General features: G+C 37.6%; 1 protein-coding gene across 1 annotated transcript in view; it reads left to right on the forward strand.

Annotated features, from left to right (window-relative positions):
• The window catches only part of USP19 (ubiquitin specific peptidase 19), a 3,461,697-nt gene that overhangs the window by 1,651,983 nt on the left and 1,784,965 nt on the right, over positions 1 to 24,749 (forward strand). The gene's annotated exons all lie outside the window — the stretch shown is intronic.

Here is a 24,749-nt window from a genome sequence, read left to right on the forward strand (position 1 = left end):
AAGGCTTTAGAAAAGTCTAGAAATTAGGAATAGTGTAGTTTACCATTATCCTTGGGTTTGACAGTGTCTATATAGGTTAGAAGGGAAATGTTAGTACTTTGGAAAGAACAGAAGTCATGTTGTGTAGCGGATAGGCGTTCTTCCTTCAGGAGATAGTCTAGCGGTTGGTTTTGAACACATTTTTCAAGTATTTTGGAGAGGGAAGTTAAAATTGATATAGTTCTAAAGTTGTTAATGTCTTTTGAATTTCCTCCTTTGTACAGAGTGATAATGTGTGATTTTTTTATCCAGGAAGAGAGAACATGTGATTCTTGGATTGACCTATTTATAAGGATTGTGACAAGATAGGCAATGCTGTTGGCTGCTGTTTTTACATATTTGCTTGGAAGGTCATCAGCTGAAGAAGTGCACAATTTAAGTTTTGTTTAAGAGTAATTTTATATAGGTTTGGGCACAGGTTTGAAGGTGAAAGTGGATGAGGTGATATTTGGCTTTTGGGCAGGGTTGGGATTAGGTGTTGAGGAATCCTTGGTTAAAGATGCTATACTATCTATTGAAAAAAAAAAAGTTGAACTGTATTATAGTTTCGAGAGGGGTTTAGGTTGAATTTTTTGCCGGGATGTAAGAATTTAAGGGATGTCCAAATTTTTTTAGGGTTGTGTTTAGTATTATTCTTAGAGTTATAGTATAGTTTTTTGTCTTCATTTATTTGCTTTTTAGTATGATTATGAAGCATTCTGAAATTTAAGATGTTGAGGTGTTTTACACTTTTGCTGTTCCTTCCATGCTTTTTCTCTATTCTGCATTAGCATTCTACTCTTTTTCAACAGCCAAACTGCATTATTTGTTTTCTGTCCCTTCCTTCCAGGAGGTACAAGGTGATTTATGATATTTAGAAATTTAGAAAAGTTGCATTGAATTCAATTACAGCATCACCTAAGAGGAGGATTTCTAGGAAATTCCAGTTAGTAGTTAGTGTAGTAATCATCATATCTGGGTTAAACTTGGAAAGGTTACTTGTTTTATAAATATGTTATTTAGCTGGATGTGTGAAATGTCTAGTCATATAGATTAAAAAGGACAGTAATACATATTTGTTTATAATTTATTTTGAGGAAAGCAATAAAAGGCTGTGCTGAACTGAATTTTGGTATTAGCTTGCTATATGGGGAGATGTGGTAGGTATTGGGAAGTATTAAAGAAATACAACTACCCTTCTTCTTTACACAGTCATTATGGATGATATTATAGCAAGGAGGTATTTCTTATACTTCTAATATTTATAGCAGAAGAATTAGATCACTAGGGTTGGGAACTGGCTGCTGTTGGGTTACAGAAGTGTATGGGAGAGAATCATCACTGTGTTCATTGTGATAAGGTGGGGTGTATATATCCTTTTAGAAGGATTTTAGTGTATTGGTGAATTATGCATATTTGCTTTTGGAGAGGATTCTTGCACTTAATTTTGTTTTAGTTTGAGTTGAAATGCAATTAATAAGCCTGTATTTGGAATAAAGGTGAGGGGGAGTATTAAATAGGTTTGGTGCAATGTGTGGAGAGTGTAAAGAGCAAGTATGGAAAGGTGGTTGGGACAGAGTTGGAGAGATGTTGTGATATATTGTTGAGTCCATGGCACAGTAGGAGGAGAAGAATGGAGGATAAGCTAAAGTGTAGCATAATTACTTACAGGAGTTTGTATTTTATAGATGTCAGGTAGTGGGGAAGTAGTAATGAAGAAGGAAACGATAAGTAGCAGGACAATAGGAGATTCAGTGATGGTGGATTCTGAAAGCTGGAAGAGGGTAGGTAAGGAGAGAAGTATTTTCTGTAAAAGAAGAGAAGTAGGTTGTCCTGGTATCGTCTCTGGGATGTAAGGAATAAGGGATATTAAAGGCTAGAGTATAAAAATAAGAAATGAGGGTTTACTTAGGAAAAGAAAAGATGCAATGTGGAATAGATAGGTACTATAAGGGAAGGTTGTGATTTATGAATGGATATAGTGAAAAGCAGTGTGGTAGGGAGAAAGTTGGGAATGGGACTAAAAACTAGAGAGATAGAGAAGTAGGAAATAAGAAACCTAAGTGCATGTATAGAAGTAGTAAGGTCATTTGGGGAGAGTTTTGGAATAAGGCGCAAAAGTGAAATGTCTATGTATGAAGTATAATATTACAGTAAGAGGTGGTGGGTTGGAATTGGGGGTAAGGTAGGGGAGCAAAGCCGAGCATAGCGGGCTACCAACCTCAGGTCAGTTTTTAACTGAGAGCAATCCGCTTATAGCCAGAACAAAGCAATTAAACAGATGCAAGTAAAATAAGTTGTTTGTCATTTCCTGAGACTAAATAATTGCTATATGCAAAAAAGTCTACTGGTCATGCAAAAGGAGACAGTGGCCAACTTAGTAAGAGTTCCCTAGAGTGCATGGCCTATTTCACAGAGACTTTTAATCATAGAGCAGGCATGTATTTAACTGATTAAAGTTAATATGCAGCAAGGTTCTTCATGGTAAATATGCTTACATTAAACACTGACAAAATTCTTAGTAAACTTGTAGGTGAAATATTGAGGTCAGTTGTAGTGAACACAGGCTAACAAATACAAAATTCTCAGTAAACTTGAAGGTGTAGGGCCTTGTGGCAGTGCTCCTGCAATATCAAGGTCAGATGTAGTGACTGCAGGCTCTGCTCTGTGAAGGAAGATCGTGACTGAATGTAGGAGGAGATATATAATACTCATGTAAAACCTGTTATTCTATCAACTTTCTAAGTTTGTAAGAGCAATATTTAAAAACTGTCACCATTTCTGGACCTTTGTCCCCCATCATTTATGGCTTTGTCTAGATTTCTTGCTCTAAGAGGTTGAGAGATATGCTAGACACACATGAAAATTTTCAAGGAATCTGAGACCAGCTAAGAGAGGATGTTCTACATCTCCAAAAGAAGGAGGTTTTCCTCCATGATGCTAGGCAAAAGAACAGCACCCAAGTAAAGGAGGTGTGTTCCTGATACTGCAATACCGGAGTGATTTGCTTAATGCTGAACAAGCCTACACCTCCATTAATGTCCACCTGTCCGATGTTTCGGCCTGACTGTTCTGAGATCCACACTTACCCAGTTTAAATAATTCCTCAAGGTGCACCTGTGTTTGATTTCCGCCAGGTAATTTGGACCTTATTTTCATGCTAGAGAAGTATCTTTCTCTCTTCATCTGATGGTGGACAACATGTGATTTTTCAAGTGCCTTTTTTTTCAGAAGTTGGTTCCTTCATTTTTTTGAACATTCATAATACCAGATGGATGAGCCTTGATTATTTCTTTCTAACAGTTTTTTTTTTTCAGAGAGCTGTTCTAACAGTAAATCATGACTTTGTGCTATAACCACCTACTTGACATCAACTCAGCTCTTGGCTAGAAGTAGCAAAAGCTTTTTTTTCCTCTGTCCTAAATTATAGTTGTGGCTGGAATGTACATATTGTGTATGTGACTGTCTTATGAGCTACTGTTTTCTCTGTCCATTCCTTAACTGATGGGTCTCAGATCTGAGGTCAGATGTGACTTTGGCCACTTTTTTTAGACTTAGATCTGTAGTTCAGGCTCTTCCCCTTACCCATAATCCCCCCCTGTCTCTAGCATTGCCTCAGATCTCATTTGCCACTTACAGTTCAGACTTATTCGTGGTTTAGGTTTTGGATATATAAATACTTGGATTTTTGAAATACTTCGATAATTTCTCTTTGTATTCAGTCTCAATTTCTTACAGTCTTCCCTTTTTCTATCACTTCAAAAAAAAAAAAAACATTTCCTTTCTAGGCCTATTGCACCTTCTGCAGTTCTGTTTTATTACTAGTTTTTATCAAGTAATTTTGTTAGCCATAGTTGGTATTCTCTTTAGCTTCACATTGGGCCCCACCCTTTTGTATGTGTTGTATTACTTTTTTACCATTGTTAGTAGTGTTCTATGCTTGTTTACAGGGACTATGCCAGAAGGGTCAATGGGGTTTACGAAGTGTGTGGCTTGTAGCTGTCAGATGCCAAATTCTGACTCCCACTCTAAATGTGTGTGCTGTTTGAGGGTAGCTCACTTAGAAGAAGATTGCTCTTTTTGCATGAGATTTGGTCATCGGGCCATGATTGAGCGTCAAAACAAACTTGTGCTTAAGGGTCTTATTCCTTCTGACTCATCCACATCTACGTCTGGAGCTTCCAGGAAGTCGTGGATAAACATAAGGGGGCAAGAGTGACAGGCCTAAGGACAAGGAGATGAGGAAATGATCCCCTTATCGTTCTTTGTCTGTTTTGTTTTTGACTTTGGTAGCAAAAGCTTCCAAATCTTCAGATCTGACTAGTCTCTCAGATGTGAGTCTAGTTCAGACCAAGACCCACTCCTCTCTTCCAGAGCTAAGGTTTTCCCTGGATCCAGTCTCTCCTAGGTTGAGGTTGCCTTTCCTGCAGGAGAGATCCTTACAGAGATCCTCGACCATCTTCCACATCATTGTCTTTGAGGTCCATCAGGTCAACCAGAAGCTGATATGGATAGAATGATGAGTTCCTCATGACCCATTTTCAGTTGAGAGTTCTTCCAGTCTCCTGTCCCATCAGACCCAGGAGCTTTGGACCCTGTCCCTTATCTATGGCTACTCCTACCTTGATACAAACTCTAGGTTCAGTGATATAGAAGCCAAGCTCTTCTGGATTGTCTGTGTTGGATCTGAGGTTGTGATCTTAACTCCAGCATCGTCTCTGACCCAGCCAACTCCGATGTCAAGTTTAAGAGTAAGGGTTTGACTCCAAAGCTCTTTCCCTTGAAGACTCAGCATTGGATAGATCAGCATTGGCTTTTGTCTTGGAGCAGAACCACAGTGCTGCCCTTGGTCATGCTGGTGTGGCAGTTGTGGCTCCTACTAGAGTGATCTCGAGTTCCCCCTCAATGTCTGCCTTAGAGTTAGTGGATAGAACTCTCTCTAAGGCTGGAGAGCAGACATCTTTACCCCTGTCAGCTTCACTTGCTCTGTAACTGATGGCCCTGGATCCTGATTCTGCATAGTATATCCCATTGAGTAGCTGGTTCTCACTAGACTTGAGATGGTCCTTATTCAGGACTCCCTTTAGGCTTCCAAGTCCTCTCCAGAACCTTCCCCCATAGAGGCTCCTCAGAAGCATACCTGTAGGAGAAGAGACACAACCCCTTCCAAAGAAGTTCTTGACATAATACTTGGATTTCAGTGGGGGAGAGGGGTCCTTGCATCACCCTTTGAGGATCTGTCAGTCGAGGAGGTCCTTCAGCTACTGAGACAAAAAGGAGGTTGGTCTTCCTAAGTCCCTTCCTAGGAGGAATCAGTTTTCTTGAAACTTTTGGTTTAGGCTGAGCTACTCCATGGTTGGTTCTTTTAGCGAGTGAGATGGGGGATTTAATCTCTCGCCGGGCATGAAAGGAACTGGATATTACTGCACCAATCCTCAGCAAACTGGACTAATACCTTATGGACCCTAAAGACCGTTCTCATTGGACCAAAGGCCAGGCAGTGGATGCCATGGTAGTAGTGGCAGCCTCTAAGAAGAAGCTCACAGAAGAAAGTTGTTCTGTCCATCTCCCTACCAGAGAAACCAAAGCTTTGGACAGATTTGGGAACCATGTTTATGCCTCAGCTATCTTTGCTGTAAGGTCACTGAACTTTTGTGAACATATGACTAGGTTCCAAAGAGACTTGACCAAGGAACTTTCCAAGTATCTTTCTGGGTCTGTGTCTGCAGAAGACAGAAAAACAGTGGAGTCTGAGCTGGCCACCCATCAGTCCCTGTCAAATGCCTCCCTGCGTCTCATATCCAGTGCAACAGAAGGTGTATCGAGAGCAACAGGAACAGAAATTACAAAAAGGAGGCATGTCTGTATGTGTTAAAACTACTTTCTTCAGTTTTGCTCCAGTCTGGGAATAAGAGTGAAGCAGGACAAATCCCACTTTTTCCAGTAAAAAAAACTAGAGTTCATAGGAGCTAACTTGAAAACAACCCTTTAAACTGAAGATTACTGGAGAACAGGTTACTAAGAAGTCAGGCTCAGCCTTTCCTATCACACCACCTGTTCGACTAGTTCTTCAACTTGTAGGGTCAGTAGCAGCCTTCATTACTTTGGTCACCTTGATAAGATATTGAGAGTGTCTTACAATGGACACTAGCAGTCCAGTGGTCCATCATTTCCCATAATTTGACTTGTCTAACATGCTTAACAAGAATTTGCAGAAATCATGTAAATTTGTAGATTCAGTCTCCAGAGGTGTTTCAGGTCTGTCCTTTTGTTCCTCCCTCTCCCAAAGCAACAGTGACCATGGGTGCTTCCCATTGGGTGGGAAGGAGATTACTTGGGAGAGATGGTCCAAGATACTTGGTCACTATCAGAGGCCAATGTTCACATCAGTGTATTAGAGATGAGGGCAGTCCTCCAAATGTTGCAGACCTTTCAGAATGTCCTTCCTTTTGGGTTGGTTTTTATCCAGACAGAAAACATTTCAGTAGTCTGGTACATATACAAACAAGGGGGAACACATTTCTACCCGTTGTGTGGAGACGTGACGAGAGAGTGGCAGTGGGTTATATCTTCTAACTTTTTCTCTGATGGTAACACACATTTTAAGGAAGACCAACTTTCTAATGGACCAGTTGAGTGGATCTCTTCTGCTGCCTCACGAGTGGTCTCTCAACCCAACAGTGGTGACCTAGTTTTTCTTTGATGGGGCTAGCTATGCTGTGATCTTTTCACTTCCCCTGTCAGTTCCAAATGCAGCAGGTTCTTTGCTCAGATCCTCCTGAAGAGACATTCCCTGAGAAATTCTCTGATCCATGTTTGGCCATCTGGTCTCCTATATGCTTTTTTATCAACTTCCCTAATCCCAAAATTTTTACAGAAAGCATTACTGTAGAAGATCAAGGATATCCTCATTGCCTCTTTCTGACCTCAACAGGAGAGTTTTACCAGCATCTGGCCTTATCTGGTGCTTCCTCCTTGGGTGGTAGATGTTAGTCTGGATCTACTGTTTCACCCATCTAGAATGTGTCATCCAGATATTCGAGCTCTATAGCTAACAGTATGGTTTCTCTACTGCCAGTGATGGCTAGTCAGTCCAGGCTTTTTTCCCAAGTGGAAAAACCATCCACTAGGAAAGTTTACAGAAGTAAATGGAAAACATTTTTCATTTGGACTTTGCAGAAAAATCTAGCCTAGATTAGCAGTGTTAAAATTCCTTGCCTCCATCTCCCATAACATAGTTATTTTCTTTCTAAGTTCATTTAACGTCTGTCTGAAATTTTCTGTATAGAATTGAATTGCATTTCCTTAGCCTCACTCAAATTGTGCAAAGCCTTTCTCCGAGGTATCTTTCTTCTTAGTCCTCCACTTATGCTTGGGACTTGACTGTCTTGCTACAAGCCTTGACACAAACTCCTTTTGAACCTGCTGCAAAGGTGGACCTAAAATTTGTAACTTGAACAACCCTTTTCCTGGTAGCAATTCAACCTGAAGGGACAGAGCTCCAACCTCTATCTTGTCAACCTCCTTATATTATTTTCCATAAGGACAGGGTTACTTTACGCACCAATCCATTTTTGCCTAACGTAGCTTTGCAGACTTCACTCAGCATTAATCTTCCAGTCTTCTTTCCAAATTTTTTGAATGAAGGTGAATACGTACTCCATTCATTGGACGTACACAGACAATTATTCTTCTACATTCATTAAAACAAACCAAGTAGTAAGTCAAGTCAATGGGTCAGAGAGTGTCAAAGGTTACCTTAGCTAGGTGGTTGACTAGCTGTATCTCTCATGTTTATAAGCAAAAAAGTTTCGCTCTACCAAAGCCACCAAAAACACACTCAACAAGATCGGTCTCCACATCTTCAGCCTTTCTTTTAGGGCTTTGATTGATGACATTTGTGCTTCTGCCATCTGGTTTAATGTTCATATCTTTATTTCCTATTACAAATTGGATTTGCTTTCCAGAGATAGGGCAGCTTACCATTCTGTCATCTTCTGGGATATCCTTCCATGTGACCAACCACGGAACTAAGTAGCTGGGGACTCAGTCCCATTAGTTGAGCAACAGACAGAAAAGACAGCATCAGACATGAACGTTATCTACTCAACCATATCTTTGTTTGTTTCTGTCCTTACTCTCCTTCTCCTTTTCCATCTCAGAGTTACCATTTGTACACCATTACATACTCTTGCAGCTTCAGTGCAGATTTTTCCTTTGCTCTGTCATGTAGTTTCTAGTAATGCTTATTTGTAATTTTTTGTAAGGGTTGCTTTGCAGGGTTGTAAGGCAAATGTCTTATAAGGTAATGGGGCTGGGGGGTATTATGGGTAAGGGGACGAGCCTGAGCTACAGATCCTAAGTCTGAAAAAAGTGGCCAAAACTGGATCAGAGATCCATCAGTTGAAGGACGGAAGCAGACAACACATATCTATCATAATGATAAGTACATAACTTATGTTCTGTTCAGTTATTCTCCCTTCGAGTGTTGTACAACTCCCATCTTGTCTGAAGTAAAATGTTGTGCATTTTGTGTGTGTGTTGTAACTCTTTGTTTTATTTTTTCTGGTTCTCCATTTCCTTTGTTTACGATGGCTAAATCAAGTATTGTAGGTAGATGGCCTCTTAAGTACTTTGACCCTCCATGTTTTTTTTTTTTTTTTGTTTGCTCTGAACAAAGCATTGGCAGCTGTGAACAGTTTTTTGTCAGGCCACTTAGGATGCTAGAGAAAAAATAGCTCTAAAAATAGTCTTAGAACCAGAGAATTACACTTGGACTGTTAGAGGTGTTCTTTCCCAAGAGAAAAGTTTAAGGTGTGCTATTTGCAGAATTATTGGGCAAGTCCCCCCTTTTAAGACATCCACAACTTACGAAAAAATAATTTAGCATACCCTAATTTTCAGTCTTGATCACATTTATCAGTTGATCTTGTGTTCACATATGAGGACTACTCTTGTATTGTACTTTGGCTTTTCAGGTGCTGTTCACACAGCTGCTGATTTTGCAGTTGATTGACTGTGTTTGACTTGTGTATTGTTTGATGGTGTTAGTTGGCATGCTACACTTCGTAAAGATAATGTGTAGACTTAGATCAAATGTTTTATATGGTAGTTCATGATTACAGCTTCTTGAGTGAAGAACTGCTAGTTTTCTTGTATATTTATTCAGTAATCAGTTTTTCTCTGGGGAAGTATGATGAGGAGAATGCAGAAGGGCCAAGCTCCCCACTTACGGAGTGCAGGAGACCTGTTGCAGGGAACACTTCTTGGAGTTTTATGCCAGTGACATTTGCACAAAACTATGTTTTTTGTTCAAATACATGTTTAATATGTGCACTTGTACAAGTAGGTTTGGGCAAATGCTGCCTCAAGTTTGTATTTAGATCAGTTAAGTTTGAATGCTAGTCTTTCATCTAAAACTGTATCCTGCTACTTTGGCAGTTATGACTGCTTCGAGGCTCTTGGTACATTGTCTGTTCTTAGTATTTTATTCATTGTTAGGAAGGGGATGTTGTTGGACAGCCATGATAGGAGGGTGTATATCACTAGTACTTTGTAGTAGAGAGCTCATGACGTTTTTTTTTGTTTGAAAACCTATGTTTGTTAAAGCCAAACATAATTTACACTTTATGGTGGTACTTTCCAATTGCTATATGTACATTTAAACTACATACAGCAAGTCTTTGTTTTCATTCAGACGTTTGTGTGTATGCATTCAGTATTGAAATATATTTTAACAGTCTGTGTTCACATAATTATTTCATTTCAAACTTGGAAACACGAACTAAGTCCCAAAAAGCAACAAAAAAGTATGCAGAAGCACTGAAGCCCAATGAACTCTTCTTTAACTAGAATAAATACCTCTCAGTTTGAAATCAAACGTCCCTTTATTGTTTTACCAATAGACAAAGATGCACGAACAGTTGCTAAGTCAATAGTAAAGATAAATCCAAGATAGGCAACAAAATGAGTCAAGCGCTTTCACCCGTTACTATGACGGGCTTTGTCAAGATGAACCACCTAAAACACTCTGTATGCTTATATACAAAATTGTTTGAACCAATTATTCAATTAAAACAACGTGAAAAATAGGTTAAACCAATTTAAAGTTGAAACTTTGCTTTCTGTTTAAAATGCTTAAAGGCAACATCACATTCACGATACTCACAACCAATGTGTTTTAACCAAAAACGTTACCAAAGTATATCCGAAACAAATGGCTTTCTCTGTTTCTTTTAAAATCGTTAGTGTTGCACATAAATAGCCCAAACAGTGTGTTAAATAAAAACTAAATATAACAATGCTTATCATTGCTATAAACATTTATCAGAGCTTGGCTTTCTGTTTAAAATGTTTCAAAGCGACATCGCTTTCCTGATACTCACAAACGAACGTGCTTTAACAAAAACACTACAAAATTGTGTCGGGACCAAAAATCTTTCCCTATTTCTTTTCTAATCGTTGGTGCTGTACACAGTAGATTAAATAGCGTGTCAAATACAAACTGAATAAAAGAATCTTCACGATTACTGTTAACATTTATCAGGGCTCATTAAGTATTTACTTGTCACCGCGATTACTATAATATCTAAATGCTTACTTTTAACAAATAAAATAATAATACGAAGTACTTAGAAAATACCAACATGCTAATAAAATATGTGCAGTACTCCGTATTTTGTTAGTCTAGATCAAATCTTACACAAAGCACTAGAACCAATCCAATTTCTGTACAATTTCTCGCCGAGAAATGTATTGGTTAGTTCTGTTCGATCTAATGCTTGTTCAGGACTACAGATATGTTGTAGCAGTACATAACCCTTATAATACAATCAATATGCTAAATAAAATTGATATGCTTATATACTTAATTCTAGCTGTTTAATTAAATAAATATTATTATATTATATTATATTATATTAAATATCATAAATAATATAAAACAACCATCTATTCGAATAAAAAATACATATATAAAAACTCATCTTGGTAGATTTTACTGTTATAAATTTTATGAACATTAATTAAAAAACAAATATCTTTTGTTAATTGTGTTTTTAACTAAATTATTTAAGGGAAATTCTAATATATAGCAAAATATATTCAATGCAATGAATAGTGAGAGCATTCTATATTTATATTTTAATGACAAAGTCAAATAGAACAGTAATCCTATCTCATATAATGCCTCAAACTCATTGGCCCATTTTAGCCTTCATAACCAACATACACTATAACATTGGAATTAAGTAAAATTTACCTGAAGAATAGATCAAATGTGTATTCTCTAGACTAACAAAATACGGAGTACTGCACATATTTTATTAGCATGTTGGTATTTTCTAAGTACTTCGTATTATTATTTTATTTGTTAAAAGTAAGCATTTAGATATTATAGTAATCGCGGTGACAAGTAAATACTTAATGAGCCCTGATAAATGTTAACAGTAATCGTGAAGATTCTTTTATTCAGTTTGTATTTGACACACTATTTAATCTACTGTGTACAGCACCAACGATTAGAAAAGAAATAGGGAAAGATTTTGGTCCCATTAATTTTGTAGTGCTTTTGTTAAAGCACGTTCGTCTGTGAGTATCAGGAAAGCGATGTCGCTTTGAAACATTTTAAACAGAAAGCCAAGCTCTGATAAATGTTTATAGCAATGATAAGGATTGTTATATTTAGTTTTTATTTAACACACTGTTTGGGCTATTTATGTGCAACACTAACGATTTTAAAAGAAACAGAGAAAGCCATTTGTTTCGGATATACTTTGGTAACGTTTTTGGTTAAAACACATTGGTTGTGAGTACCGTGAATGTGATGTTGCCTTTAAGCATTTTAAACAGAAAGCAAAGTTTCAACTTTAAATTGGTTTAACCTATTTTTCCCGTTGTTTTAATTGAATAATTGGTTCAAACAATTTTGTATATAAGCATACAGAGTGTTTTAGGTGGTTCATCTTGACAAAGCCCGTCATAGTAACGGGTGAAAGCGCTTGACTCATTTTGTTGCCTATCTTGGATTTATCTTTACTATTGACTTAGCAACTGTTCGTGCATCTTTGTCTATTGGTAAAACAATAAAGGAACGTTTGATTTCAAACTGAGAGGTATTTATTCTAGTTAAAGAAGAGTTCATTGGGCTTCAGTGCTTCTGCATACTTTTTTGTTCATTTCAAACTTCTTTACCAGCTTTTTAGAAAACTATATACACAAGAACTATAAAACAGCTAGCTGTAGCACTTTTTCACCTTACTTCAGTGTAGGTCTTATGTCAGCCTGTACTTGGCTGATTTCCCTTTTTTAACATTGGTGTGTCTGATAACTAACTGCACCATAATTACATGTAACCCTTTACTATATATCCATCCATCCTGATCTATTTGTACATTCTGTGATATTTTTTTCACCATCCTTCCCATTTCTTTTTATGTTACAGTCCCTGTCTTGACATAGTATAGCTTTCTTTCTGCAGTGCAATTTTCTGAACCAAACCCTTTACAAGGTGGCTCCACTTTCTTCCATTTTGTATTGTTGTCACTGCCTTTCCGGTAAGCTCACAACCATCTTTTTCTCCCAGTCTTTATTTTCCATTTAATTTTCCTTTTCAAGTTCCCTGATTGCTCTTAAAGCTGGAGGGTGGGGAGGGGGACCGCCCCTCAGAGTAGATCACCTTTATGAATACTTGAAAAGATATTTATCACAGCTTTACTGATGTCCTTCCTTATCACTGTTACAGTATTCGTTATACCTAGGATATCATGCTGAAGATAGCCTAATGTCTGGCCAGCATACAAATATTTTACACCTGGTGCCGTATGTCGTATGCTTACGGTGTAAGGTACATTTATGACTTATGGATGCTTAATCCTTAGACTTTCTTTGTTACCAGTCCGAATGCTACTTTGAATTCAGCCTGTACACCAGTCACCAAGCTGGTCTTCTACTGTCCCTGATACAGATAAGTGGCCTGTTGGGGTTCCTTCCTTTCTTTTTTTCCTCTCTGTAGTTTTTCATGTCATCCAGGAAGGAGAAATTTAAGTGTGGGTGGCAGATTCCCCCTTAAAGACAAACATGAGAAGTGCCTTTTTTATTTTGGTGCCATTTGTCCCTAAGACACACTGCAGCTATTTGTCTTCCTTTTCTGTTTATCTGGAAAACCAGTTTCTGAAGTTATTGACCCAGGGTCCATGGCCAAATCCTCAGGCCCCAAAGTTAATTTGCTGCTTAAGAAAAAAGCTAAAAAAGTATGCATTAAATCTGCTGTTGTCTAATTTCTACCTGATGTCTCCCTCAGGTTGGATGAAGTACCTGAGGACTGGCTAGTGCTGATGCCATTTCCCTCTACCATGACCCAATTGGAGGCCAACACAGAGCAGCCCAATTGCTTGTCTGCTGAGGCTGTGCATGCATCTGGTACAGATGTTGAGGGAGAATCATGGCTAATAATATCTGAAGAGCGTAGGAGTATTCTCCAAGTTTTAGTTAGGGATGAGATGCCTGGTACCTTCACTAAATCCATGCAGAGCTCTGCACCACCTAGATTTGTAAAGGCAGATGTTCTTTTAAAAAAGAAAACCAAAAATATATCTGCTGTAGCTAAGGATCCTCACAGAGAGTGGCAAGAATTTACTCAAGGGCTGTTTAATGCCCTCATGGCTTTGAAACCCCCACGAGAATTGTCTGTCCTTGCTGCTGCTGCTCCCTGGTCTTCCACCCCATCCAAGAGAACAAGGGATTCTGATCCTGCTGATGAGGAATAAGACTGAAGAATTCTTAGGTTATTACTCACAAATACTCTCTTCTTCGGCTTTTGGGTCTGATGAAGTGGATTCTTTGTCCCCTGACTCTCCTTTTGAGGAATTATCTTTTGGGGATACAGTGGTTCATATGATGGAACATTTTAAGTGTGATTGTTCTCAAGTATCAGAGATTCAAAAGAGGTATTCTCAACTCTTGCAGATGGACTTAACCAGATTGTCTGTAGTCGCTCCAGTCTTAGATGCCCCGTTGGGCATTTGTATAGCAGCTTCTCAGTCTCCTGTCACCCTCCTCTAAGAAGCCAGATAGATTGTATAAGGTACCTGAGGATCATAAATATCTGTACAAGTCATCCTTCTCATCATAAATATCTGTATAAAAGTTCTTCTGATCCTGTTGTTTCCATGTCCACAGATAAGACATCCAAACTGCTTTCATCTTCCAAGCTTCTGTCTTATGACAAGTACAACCATGCTATGGAAGATATGGGGAAAAGGTGTGTGCGTCTGCTACTTTGACTTTTAGGGCCATTAATTATCACACCAGCATGACTCTAGATATGTCTTGGCTATTTTATCTCAGCTTGGGGGGAGGAGTGTGTGACTAATTTGCCTAATTCAGAGATTGTAAAGCTTCTGCTCTTTGTCTGCTGAGTTCTGCCTCTTTGGTAGTCCACCATTCTGTTTAATGCAGCTATGATGCAGCTGTTGCCTCCTCTATGCATCTGGTTCTGTCATGAGGAGGTATTCCTGGTTGTGTCTGCAGGCTTTACCTGAGGACATTAATGCAAACTTTTTGATTCTCCCTTAGATAATCAGATATTTTTGGTACTGTTGCTGCAAAATTGTTTAAGAGCAGGCTTATGCAGGATAAGTAAAGTAAATAAAAAATTACTTTATTCAGACCGGTTTCGGCTACCCAGCCTTCCTCAGTGAAACAAAATCACAAACGTATTCCTAATTAAGCTATATATACCCACCCCCAACTAATGGAAGACATGGTTCAACCCGGAAAATAAAAAACTGAAAAAAATAATACAAAAGCATTACAAATAGAACAGTAAACTGGAATCACATTTAAGTATTGATACCTATGCATGTGTAAATAAAAAATACATATGAAGACATTATTTATACATATGGTAACATACCTACATATAAAAATATAAATGTATAAATACATATATATATATATATATATATATATCTACATATATATATATATATATATATATATATATATATATATATACATATATATATATATATATATATATATGTGTGTGTGTGTGTAATTACACATACATGTGATCAACACAAAATGTGATCAATAAAATTCTTTGATATACATAACAAAAAGAAAAAGAAACATAACCAACTGTGGTGTCCTTCATATGCCTTGAAAAGTCATGCTCTTATAAACTTATATATATATTTGAATACAATAACTAGAATTGCATATAACCAGTCCATTATATATGAATATGTTGAATATAAACATAAAAACATGTCTAAAGACATGCTGCTGGAGCATTTCTCCCCGGGCCTCCGCTGAAAACAGGATCTGTGGAACCTAGTCAGACTTTCCCGATAAACAAATGTAAAATAAATAAATAAATAAATAAACAACATGTAATATATGAAACAAATACTACACACATACATACAAATCAACAAAATAGACATGAAAATCCATAATGTCCTTCGTAAATGGTCTTTAAGTCCTGGGGAAAATAACACCCCTGAGTTAATGATCCAATATTTTTCTTTATGGTTCAGAATTGTGCGCCAACCCTGTTGGTTACTTCTATCCCCAATTATTTTATCAATAACCATGAACCTGAACTCGGCATTGGTATGTTTAATGCTGTGTCTATATAGGGCATTCGTTTTTCTTTTATTTCGGATATCACTTCTGTGCTCCGACATCCTGATTCTCAATGAACGGGAGGTTTGGCCAACATAAAAAGCAGAGCATTTGCATGTGGCTAAATAGACTATCCAACTGCTATCACAATTTCCAAAAACCCATAAGTCATATAACTCTGCTGATGTTGGCACTGGTGAATTGTTTCAGTTTGCTCACAAATTGGCATGACCCACAGTGTCCACATGGGAACATTCCCAGTAGTTTGTCCCCAGTCATTGTCATTTGTTGGTGTACTGCTCCCCCACGCTCCTTGTGCTTGAAGTGCAAAAAAAGAGCACTCAATGTTTTCCCACGTCTGTAAGAGAGTTGACATTTGGGGCCTAAATATTTCCTAACTTCATCATTGGCCAAAAGTATATTCCAATGAGTATCTAATACATCCCTGATACGTTATGGTTGCGTCCATAAGTAGTCACAAACCTGAGATTGACTTTCTTGTGTGGCCCTACGTTTATACTTCAACAATGTGCCTCTATCCTGAGAAATACACCATTCACTAGCTCCCAGCAAGCCAGGATCTCCTCTGTACTCTGTCCCATCAGTTGTCTCTTTTCTCTTCATACTTCACATTGCCACTTTTGGAATGTTGAAAACTGTATTGTACTAGGAACCTGCAGTGCTTAATTGTTATTCTGTTGTCTATCTTTAATCCTGTCATAAAACAAGAATGTTCTGATAATAATATAGCTAATATTTCCCATTTGTATGTGTATCCTCTTTGAATATGTATATTCTGTCAGTCATGTATATCCCTTAAAGAACTCTTGTATGTATGTGGCGTTGAACTTGCATACCTCCCTGAATTCCCTCTGTGTTAACTCTTTTCTCAGTTTTTAATGCCACATATTGACCCTCGTCATCTGTTAATCTTAACATTTCTTGTTATTGTAATCTTGTACTTAGCAACATTGCCCACCCCTCTTTTCTATCCTGCTGCTACACCCTTGAGCCTATGACTAAATCCATACTTCTCTAATTTTTTATCTTCTTCATGACTTGTGTGCATTTGTTGCAAAAGTAATACCTAAGGGGACAGTTTATTGGTAACTATATAAAATGCTGGGGCTCAAAATTTGGAAACTGAATGACCAAAATGCTTAGCTTGCATATTTTGAAGCCAAGATTGACATTTCTCAGAATATTCCTTTTTCTCTAGAGGTATGTCTGTATTGGATGTGGTATATGTAAGTTCAGGGGTGCAACGAGGTTTGCCTCCTTGCAAAAAAAAAAAAAAAAAGCAAAAACAAGTTTAATGAAGAAATACAATACTCAATATTTGCTTGTCTCTTGGATTTTTTTTTCCAGTGTGCTGGGACTTAGCATTGAGAGTCCTGACATTTCAATTAGTCCGTTTCATTAAAATATCTGACACCTTAATTGATTGTCCGTTACCTTAAGATTCTATGAAACAGTTTGTAGCATTTTATATTTAATATTGCTATACTTTTTGCCATATACACTATACATCCCTTATGCTTAATTATTTCTCTCTTACTTTTGTGTATTGCTAGTATTAATTTCACTTCTCCTGCGTCGATACACTTCCAGTCTATTAGGTTCCCCAAAACAACAAAGCTTTAATATGTAGGCATTTTTATTTAGCCTCTAATTTATTCTTCCAAACTAACTAAATTTCTACAACTCGAAGTTCAGGGAATATTTATCTTTGCAGGAAACACCTGCAGAATTCAATTAATCTAACAATCCTTACAACTGAACCAGTCTTCAGCTGAACAAGAACTGACATTTCAACTGATACCCTAAACTGTGCATATAATTGTAATGTACATACATATTTGATTTACAGTGAAAAATGCCACATGTACGTAAAGTGAATATTGTCTTTATTTTGTAATAGTAAAAACTGCACAGCTATTTTTCTCCTAGTTCAATGGAAAAACTGCTACTATATTGCTTTTTGTATGTATTCTGTCATATTTTTATATTTGTATCTGTAATAACTGTGGAGCTTTTCTTCCCAGGCCTCCACTGAAAATGGGATCAATCCCAGTTGGGCTTTCCCAGTAAACAAAGATAAGTAAAATAAATCAATACACTGTATGGCATCAGTACTGTACACTGCTTCAGAGCTCATAACTATTTTACTCGTATGCTAACCTATCAAAATTCTGATACCCTAGCTACATGAAAATATGGAAAAAATAAAGAAGGGAAGGAAGAAAGCATTTATATGAGAAAATTGGGGGTGGAAGAAAGCATTCTTCTAAGAAGAGTTGGGGGGGTGGTCCTTCTGTCTCTTAATCTCTTAAAAGTCTTTGGAGGAAATTAAGAAAAGGTTAAAAGAGCTGCAGCAGGAGTACCTTGCAGCTGTTTCATCTTTCCACATGTATTCTCTTTCTCTTATAAAATGTTTGCATCAAAGACCTGTCTGGCAACATCCTTCTTTAATTAGTACAAAAAATTATATTAAAAATATTGACATTTTAAGTCTGAATAAAGGGACTCAAGTAATTTAACTTATGTTGCAGTATATTTTATTTACGATATTCATTGTTTTATTCCTTATGCATCTTTGGCAAACTGGAAAATAGCATCTGCATTTAATACTTTCTTTTCTAAGTATCGCTAAGAGGGAAAGTTGTGTTTTAAATTTTCTGTAATATATGTTGTTCTGTGGAGACTTCCAAAATGGCTGCTAACTGAGAAGCATGTTAACTAGTGCTGTCCTGTAGGAAAATTGATGAGGGTTGCTGGAAACGGACAGTAAAAAAAATCAGTCTTACTATTATTCTATGTGGATATCATCCAGGAGAGCTAAGGATAAAGTGAAGGGAAAGGAAAAGATTCTGTTGGACAAACACTCTGCAGAGACTCTGAGAAGCAGACCAGTATATGGTGCAGATACATGGTATGACTTCCAACAATTTCAGAGAGAAAAACCTCTCAGATTTATTCATAGTTCTTTAAAATAAGCAGGACACTAGAAGAGTACATAAAAATCCGACTAGGAGAGAATGAAAAAAAATAGAAACATTGAATAGTCACTTTGATGTATTGGTCAAGCTGCAAAAGGCAGAAATGGAAATTTGGGAGATAACAGAAAATGTTATCTCAAGAAGAACTCTTCTATTAAGTAGCTTATGTGGAAGATAGAGGAAGGAGGAGCACTTGAGTTTTTGCATCCACCCCAGAGAAGTAGCAGATTCTACAAGCTTTATGAAGAGCAATGTTAGCAGATGGACTGGTTTCTCACAGTAGGACATATTAATAGAGAGGGCACATTGTGTTTGTATCCCAAGAAGTTTTTTTTTAAGAAAGCAGCTGAGACCAGTAACTGTGAAGGTGCAAATAAGTATTTCTAGAAAGTGAGGAGATGTAGTGTACTGGCTCAATGGCAGTTTTGTGCAGGAGTGGGCGTGGCCATGGTGATTGACAAGCATGATGTCTGTGAAGCAGAATGGAAATGAGGCATGATTGGCATGCCATGCATATTACCACATGACATCATGCATATAATGAATGTAGATGAGCAGCTGTGACTACTGTACCTCCCTGATAATTTGAAATAAGGATGCTCGGTAAGGTAAAAGTCGGGTCTTTCTATTGCAGAAGTCCCTTCCCTTTGTGGCTGCAGGATATTAACTTGCAGATCAGAGCAGCTGAGTGAAAATCATGGCCCATGACTATAAAACTGTAAAACACGAGATTCCAACTAAAAATATAGTCTGAGATTGCAGGGTGCTGCCAGTTGCATTCCTTTGCAGAAGCAGACTGAAGGAAGTACCCAAGCCCAGACTTCACAGATCAATTTAATTGCAGTTTTTGCTGCCCCGGGGTGTTGTGGATACAGTATTGCAGATGTCCCTGAGTGAGAAAGGAGAGATGTGCTCCCTAAACATCAGTCCTGACGCACTGAAACAGCAGCAGTCATTTAACCTCTCTCGCCAGGAATTCATCGAGACTTACAAGTTACAGCCCTTGGTCTACATCCCCAACATACCCAGTGCGGCCAAAATCATGCTTGTGGTGATGTACGTTATTATCTTCATCCTGGCACTGGTAAGTAATACCTTGGTGATCTACACTCTAGTGAGGAAGAGGACAGCTAGAATGACCACCATCATCTTCATCTGTTCCTTGGTTGTCAGCGACCTTTTCATCATGTTTTTCTGTGTCCCTTTTACTTTGCTCCAGAACATATCTTCTGAGTGTCTCACCGGGGGTAAATGTTATATAAACCACAGCAATCAATGATAGCCTTCCATTGTAAAGTGTATGGCTTATAAATTGTCACTAACACTGTTGGAAGCAAATGTCAAGAATAAATGAGGTTCAGAAACTACTTTTATTGTTTGTTTTTGCTACCAAAGTATTTTACAAGTTATCCACATGAAACACAGTGGAAATGGGTCTTGCCCTTTATTACTTCCCCGTGACTAAATGTGTCTATATATGTTATTATCGGCAGAGTTAATTTAACTGTATGCAAGTCGCATACATGTGCAAAAGGGCGATGTTGTAGTGTACTGGCTAATGCATGATGATGAATGAAGAATGACTGTTCATACAGGAGAACCATACCTTAATGAATACTCATTAGTACAGAGTGACAGCAACTAGCTAGGCGGGGTTTGGGTGGCGTTTGTTATTGCGCATCTAGTGAGCCAGTACTCTACAACATCGCCAAAAGGGATAATTTGGTTTATAAATTATAACAGAAATGGAAGAAATCATGTATTCCAGTCATGAAGGAGTGTTTGCAAGTTGGAGTGAAGTTTTAAACCACTGTGTCCTGCAGTATTCAGTGTTTTTTTTTTATGAGAAATCAGATACATTTATAGAGGCTGACCAAGGAATGGAAGTACTTAAAGCCATTTAACTAGCAACAGCTGATCCAGTTTCAAAGCCATCTAAAACTATTCATAACTTGAGAGAGAGTATGCCAGTAAACTGGTTTCCCTTTTTCCAAAAGAAGATGTTGGAAAAGCAAAGGGGAGTACAAGAGCTGACCAGGAGAACTAGCAGACAACTGGGATTGAACCATGTACTGGTGGAAGAAAGATTAACTCTCTGAGGAGGACTGAAACAGACTTGCAAGTTAAAGTGATTTGCTGACATTTGAATGTACATCACAGCATTTGATAAAGTCAAGTGTTGTGATGTATTTTCCTGTTTATCCATGCTTGTAGTTTTGGAATGTTTTATAATAAAAGTTTAAGTTTTGTATTAAACTACCGGCCAAATAAATGTACTGTTTTCTATCTTGACGTGCCCTTAACATGCAGTGCATGCATAGACTTAAATGTGGTGCTTTTGCGCACGTGTGATGGTGCTCCCATTAAAGTCTATGAACACAACACTTGTTTTTTCTTACTCTGATGTCACAGAGGTTAGAGATCATTGTTTTTACTCACTGGCATCAGTGTAAGGAAAGTACATATTTTCAGACATTCTTTTTTTCTAAAGAAGACGACAAAACATTTGCCAGTAGGCAGAAGTACTATTCAGCAGTTTATGCACCACATGTCATGATATACAGGTAAGCTGTCCAGCAAATCACTTTAAGGGTAGACTGCAGTTTATCAACCCCACTTTCTGGACAAGTGGGATTGAAGTAAAATAGACTATTCTGAATAATACTTTATGCATAACTGCAAGGCATTTTGAGGGGATGGGGATATAATTGTATTTTTATTGGTTTGACTTACTATGGCCTAGGGGAAAAATAGTATGGCTAATGAAAGTGTACGTACAATTTTTAACATAAATAGAAATCAAAAGTTGAATTAATTAAATATGAGTAAAGCATTAAAATTCTGCATTTGGGATAAGTAAAACGATACTGTAGGAGGTTGGGGCTAGAGTTCTGAAATTGATGAGAATGCAGTTGTGTAGAGCATTGTACAACAGAAAAGGTCATGCAGTAATAAAGTAAAGCTGAAGTATATGTGGAATGTCTGCATTTTCTACGTTCGCATAGAATGTTAACGGACTTGTTGGTATCAAGAAAAGACAAGAATATTGTCTTGTATACAGAAAAAGTAGAGTGCATTTAGCAGTGTTGTATGGGATACATTTAGATAGGATTGAACATGTGAGTTTGAATAAAGAAGGGCTTCAAGTGGGATTACTCAGCTGAATACCAGGGGCAGAAGAAGAGGGGTGGTTATATTACAAGGGCGAGGGGTTCCCTAAGTGATGGAGAAGGGGAAGAAGTAAATGAAGGTTTGTGGCAGTGAGAGGCTAATGTTTTAGAAATATAATTAACTTGGTGAATGCATATGCCTTGCTCAATACAGCAATTTTAAAACTGAGGAGAGTGCTGGGGGAGCAGCTTTTTTTTCAGAAGGAGATCTTAACTATTGGGAGAAATTGGAATATGTTCTGTAATAATGAGGTTGTGTTGTGGTTCAAGGGGGGGGGTTGGGAGCTGACATGAGGTTTAAGGTGTTTACCTCACAGACGAGAAGTAAAGGGTTTGATTCTCATCATGCGAGATTGGCATGGCTTTTATTGATCCACAAGAGCAGCTAGCCTAGTATTTGCCTATGAACTTATGAGGAGTGTAACCATTATTAGATTGAGTAAATTCATAAGTAAATATTTAAAAGTACTTCGGATGGAGGAAGCCATAGTAGTCTAAGGAGCTCATGTGGAATTGACCCTGTCTTCCTGCAGAGGTATAAGAATCGGCCAGAATGGAGGAATACTGTATCATGCAAGAGAATGCTAATATGAGGGAGTTAGAGGTGCATCCGATTACAGTATCTGATAAGATACCTATAAAGGTTATGGTAATAGTTTAAGTTAGTGGGTAAAGCGATGTACATTGTCACTTCCCTTCTCTTTTATTGGAAAAAAGCAGGGAGATGTACATTGGCACTTCCCCTTCTCTTTTATTAAAAAAGGCAGGTTATTTAAGGAGTTGGTAACAAATAAGATTTGGTAAGTAATAGAAAAGATGGAAAATGGGCCAGAAGATGCTGTTTTTTTTGGAAAAGTAATGCACCTGTGGTGGGAGAAAGGGGGCAGCCTGTGTTTGGGAGATGATCAGCAGATTGCAGTCAGTCTTCATTGCAGTTACCTGTATTTTATTTATGGTCTGAACTGAAGCTGTTTAGTGCTCCACGTGTGACATAAACAGTAGTAGCTGCTTGTTAAACGTATACCGTGCAGTGTGGTACAGTTTAAAAGGAAAAAGATGTATTTTTTCAGTAAGTCCAGTTTCAAGGACGTCAGAATTGAAGCATTTTAGCATACCTATATTTTTTTACTAACTTCATGTGGGCCTACAACATGGGTCTTGATGCTGATCTTGCTGAAGGCATTCAGAGAAGAATATCCAATTAAGATGCCTCAGCCAGTAAAAATCAAAACTTGAACCAGTGTTGACACCTTCAACTTTTTTTTGCAAGAATAGTATTACCAATGTAGGATTACCACCGTCAGATTTCATCTGTGTTACTAATGAAAAAATACAAGTCTGGTATTTCTTGGAAGCTCTGTCTCCTTCACAGCCATCTACTTCTGTTGTGTGTCTACTTTTTTTTCCTTTGTTTTTGCTGGGATAAACTTCAGAATCATTTCAAAAGTTACACTACCTCATCAGCATTTGATATTTGTATGTATTTCACATAGAAACTGTGGAACCCTTGTACATTCCAGTGAAGGGTATGGGGAGGATCCCATCGCTAGTATCTTCAGAAGAGGAAGATTTTTATTTGAGGCAGATTGAGTCTCCTCCTTTCCGTTTAGGGATCACAAGGTTAAATAATTTCAGTCATCTGGCTTCCTTCCAGAGGATGCATCTTTTTCAGAAAGTATAAGTTGTATTGGTGAATTTTTTAGGTGGTCAGCAAGGAGCCTCTTTCCTCCTAAGAGGAGGTGTATGCAGATGATAGAATCACCTGAGTGGAAGTAGACTGTCCCTCCATTTCAGACCATCTAGAGTAATGTAAAAATTTACTGTCTGCACCCAGGTGCTCATCCCCCAGCTCCTAAAAGAGCAGACAGACTTTAGAGAACTCCATTTGTTAGATAGTGTTTACACAATTGTCACAAACACATCCTTTCACTGTATTTGTGTCTCTCATTCATCTAAGACAAGGATGACTGCACCATTAGTTTTGCTACTTTCTGATAAAAAGTCAGTTATTAGACAGATAATGCTAATGGTCTACATACCCAGTAAATTGTCTGTTGTGTCTGTAAATTGCATGGCCTGGATGATTGCTAACCAGGGTCCCACATTATGTAAAATACTGAAAGTGTGTAAAAGCTACCTGTGTACTTGAGAGCCTTAATGCTACATAATGTTGTTTGAGATTGTAAGTTTTATTGAGGTATGATTGTAAACAGCATGTCTTTCTACTTTTCATTTTGCAGTTATGTTGTTTAATGATGTTATCTGTTTTATTTATTTGACTGTGCTCTCCCTAGGTCCTTGACAAGTGGGCACTGTCCAGTAGGGCCCACCAAGCCAGTGTACATTTATAAAGCATGCATGTATACATATATCTGTGGGTATATGTGTACATATATATATATATATATATATATATATATATGTGTGTGTGTGTGTGTATATATATATATATATATATATATATATATGTTTGTGTGTATATATATATATATATATATATATATATATACATTGTATCTGTATTTATATAAGTATGCATGTGTGTGTGTATAGATGTATGCATGCACACATATACACACTACACAGACATAATATAAAAAGTGTAGTCTATGCAATGAAATGTGCATGTGATGCTGTTGATGCTTTCCTGCTGTTCTGAGAAGTCATGCTTAGTTCCAGGACAGAAAAGTTTAAAAAAGTAAAAGTACAGGTACTAAATGCTTTTTAATCCAGACTTAAGGTTGTTCAGTCTACAGATGATTATTAGACAGACCGTTAATGAAAAGAAAACCAAATAAAAGGTCATCAGTTAAGTAGATATTTCTTGCCAGTACCCCATGGTTTAAGAAAATCCCACCAGCAAAAAATTGTTGTGTCTTAAGCAGATGTCTGTTCAACAGTATAAAAAATGTAATTGCCCTCAGCTTCATGT

Source organism: Protopterus annectens, chromosome 7.part1 (genome assembly GCF_019279795.1).
Source record: "Protopterus annectens isolate FY-2018-M chromosome 7.part1, PAN1.0, whole genome shotgun sequence".
Classification (NCBI taxonomy): domain Eukaryota; kingdom Metazoa; phylum Chordata; order Ceratodontiformes; family Protopteridae; genus Protopterus; species Protopterus annectens.